The 3754-nt window shown below is 46.7% G+C and overlaps 1 pseudogene; it reads left to right on the forward strand.

Moving 5' to 3' along the window:
- Positions 1 to 1518: 1518 nt before the first annotated feature.
- Positions 1519 to 1635, forward strand: LOC124796544 (annotated as a pseudogene).
- The last annotated feature ends 2119 nt before the right edge of the window (positions 1636 to 3754 follow it).

Consider the following 3754-nt stretch of genomic DNA (forward strand, 5'->3'; position numbering starts at 1 on the left):
AAGTCTTTGCAAGTTTCATTCCCTTTACTCAGTTTGACAGTAACTATGCCTCGCAGACAGGCACGTGATCAAAAGGCAAAGATGTCAGCATTTGAGAGAGGAGGCGTAGTTGGGTTCAAAAATCTGGCTGCAGTAATCGGCGAATCCTTGAGATTTGAATACGAGCAATGCCACTATTGGACGATGTTGGCAGGAATGGGTGAACGATGGCCGAAAATAGCATCAAGAAGGAAGCGGGTGACCTAGAGAGACGACAGAACTTGAGGATAAAGTAAATGTCAGAGAGGCACTCAGAGCCCCGGATTCATTATTATCATCGATCCGACATACAATTGTTGTGCCAGTGACCATAAGGGTCATTAATAGGCAGCTGACAGAAGGGGGGCTGAGGTCACGGCGTCCCTTAGGCCGACTACTATCGACCTCATTCCACCCATAAGTTTGAAGAGCTGTTAGCACATTTTACCTGGAATCCCAACGAATGGAGTAGAATTGTCTACAGTACTGACTCCCACTCCGAATTAAACCCGACGACCAGGGAAGACGTGTCTGGGTATACCCTAGACAGCGTTGGGATACCAGCCTGAGTGTTGCCGACCATATGGCTCAACAATCAGGAGTGTTGGTCTGAGGTGAACCGTAGCGGCTCCGTTTGCTGGCCTAAATATCTCTGGGTTGGGTTGGGTTGTTTTGGGGAAGGAGACCAGACAGAGAGGTCATCGGTCTTATCGGATTAAGGAAGGATAGGGAAGGAAGTCGGCCGTGCCCTTTCAGAGGAACCATCCCGGGATTTCCCTGGAGTGATTTAGGGAAATCACGGAAAACCTAAATCAGGATGAACGGACGCGGGATTGAACCATCGTCCTCCTGAATGCGAGTCCAGTGTCTAACCACTGCGCCACCTCGCTCGGTAACTACCTCTGGCACCGGTATCGATAATCACCTCCCTTGTGACATCTTTGGTTTTCCTGGTTGAGGTGTCGAGGTTGGGCGCGGCGGGGTGAGTTGTTAACGGCAAAGCAGCAGTGCGTGGCGGCGGGGTTTGGTTGCGCAGATTTGGGATGGACAACGCGTGTACCCAGCCGCATCGCCGAGCCACTTGTCGAATGCTGGGCTGCCTCTAAAGAAGGTGACGGGTGCCTCCTTCTGTTGCTTGAAGAGGAGTTATAAGGATTATTCACGGTGCTCCGTAACATACTGCGTATGGATATTCTGGCCCTGTGCTTTTATTGTTTAAAGGAAAATTGGCGCAATATTGTCTTGTTCAGCGAATAATATGTATTTTTTTGTTCTGTAGTATGTTCTTGGCTTGAGAGTGGACAATGGTTGTTGGTGCGTCTTCTTTGAAGCCACGTGATTCTGTTAATTGATAAACCGCTTGTGTGCACCCGCTTGGGGTGCGATGTTTTGAAGCGGTAACACCGGTGAGTGTGGCAATGTCATGGTACTGTATCAGGTACTGGATAAGAATTGAAATCAATCTAATTGTGATTCAGTATAGTGTATTTATTCTAACTTGGAAACGGCCTTGCCGCAGTGGATACACCGGTTCCCGTCAGATCACCGAAGTAAGTGCTGTCGGGCGTGGCCGGAACTTGGATGGGTGACCATCCGGGCCGCCATGTGCTGTTGCCATTTTTCGGGGTGCGCTCAGCCTCGTGATTCCAACTGAGGAGCTACTCGACCGAATAGTAGCGGCTCCGGTCAAAGAAAACCATCGTAACGACCGGGAGAGCGGTGTGCTGAACACACGCCCCTCCTATCCGCATCCTCAACTGAGGATGACACGGCAGTCGGATGGTTCCGACGGGCCACTTTTGGGCTGATGACGGAGTGCTATTTATTCTAACTTACGCTGATGTGTTTAGGTCCTATCTGAATTACGTAGGGCTACTACTGAGTGAAATTTTCTCTCTTGCTTAAGTGTTTAACTGCAACTGCTCTGTTTGTAACAGCACCTTGTCAGTTACATGTACTCGCTTATCATTTTACCTAGAGAGAGGCATATGTATTTATTGTGTACGAGAAATCAATTTTAATTATCTCTGTCAATGTTAGCGAGTTTCCCCTGATCAGATTAAAACCCTTGTGAGGGCGTATTTATAAGTTTGGCTTTAAGAATTTGTTTTATCCAAGGTTACGAGTTGTATTTATCTTGCTAAAGCGAGTCTCGTCGTTTGTGAATGTATATTCTGTTATTGTTTGAGGGTGCTGCCCCGCGCGTGTTTTGTGTTCACAGTTAATTTCAAAACCTGCGAGCCTACCTTTGTGTTCGCAACAGTGACTTCTGGGACGCTACCTTGGCGGTATCCTGCCCAACAACCGAGGTATAAGTTACTGCCGCGGGAGCACTTTGCCGCGTCGTCTGTCATACCTAGCAAGAGTTGAGTAGTTTTGGAGGTATACGTGGGTTGAGCGACTGCCGACAGGGTTATTTGCTGTGGTGTTTGGAGGGATTAGCTCATGAACTTTTGTAAATTCTGATTCAAATTTCATTCTCACTGTTATAATCTCAGATGCTTTGTGTTTATTGAATACTGTTTCCTTTTGCTTATATGGTAAATTTCTGTAGTTTTTCATTTTATATGTCACTATAATTCTAATGGTATTTATGTTATTAATCTGGAATTTAATTGCTCGGTATGTCTTTCTTAAATAAATGTTAATTCGGTGAAAACGATGAACTATCAGATGGGTCTCCCTTCCACGTGTTGATGTTTGATCATTTCCTACCCTGAACCTATTACCTGGGTTTCATGGGGTGCTATTTCATTTCACAGCAGGACCATTTTGGTTGCCATCCGCGGAACCTCTACAGCGTATCAGCATGTCGACGATATTCTACTCCCTGTTGTGTTGCCGTTCATGGCGAGCCATCTTGGGCTTACATTTCAGCAAGATAATGCCCGCCCACAAACGGCGAGAGTATCTACTGCTTGTCTTCGTGCTTGCAAGCCCTATCTTGGCCAGCATTGTTACCGAATTTCTTCACAATTGAGAACGTTTGGAGCATTATGGGCAGGTCCTTCCAACCAGCTTGGGATTTTGACGATCTTAGTTCATTATGGCGGCCCTGTCAGTAGCGCGTTAACGTCCTCTCCGGTCTTATCATGTATTTATGGTGGAACTTGCGTACTCGGTTGGCGAGTGCATGCAGTGCCATTGATGCTGCTATGCGTGAGTGCAGTCCATAAGGTTTGTGAAGGTACTGGTGTGTAGTATCTGTAAGTGATTGTGCTTCGGAGTGCGACAATGGCCAGTGGCGCAGAGAGTCGCAAGTAGAGGCAGTGGTTGACAGGCTGTGGAAGGTGAGGGCTGCGTGAGCCAAAGGCGGTTGCGTAGCGAAGGATTTATCTCTATGTTTAATAGTAGTAGCACAAATTTTGAATAGCAGTGTGCTTACGTTTGTGCAGTGTGATAAAGGAACTAAATTAAATTTTATCAGTTCTTAATGTCTCTCCATCAGCTAGTACCACACCATGGCATTTAACAGTGAACGAAGTCTCGAGATACACGGTCAACTACAAGAAGATGATTGTAACATAGTAATCATTAATTAACCCATGTAATCTACAAAAAGACGAAGGGAGCTTATAGGTTGTTACCGTAATCATAGAAGACGTGAAAATGCTCTTCAAGGCTTATCTTGTGTGTAACAGCTGTTACTCCGCGGCCCGCATCATCGCGCGCAAAACGTCAGCGCCCCTTACATCAGCAACAGCAGCAGTAGCACCGGTGCCAGCTGACACAGGAT

Source organism: Schistocerca piceifrons, chromosome 4, assembly GCF_021461385.2.
Source record: "Schistocerca piceifrons isolate TAMUIC-IGC-003096 chromosome 4, iqSchPice1.1, whole genome shotgun sequence".
In the NCBI taxonomy this organism is placed as follows: Eukaryota; Metazoa; Arthropoda; class Insecta; order Orthoptera; family Acrididae; genus Schistocerca; species Schistocerca piceifrons.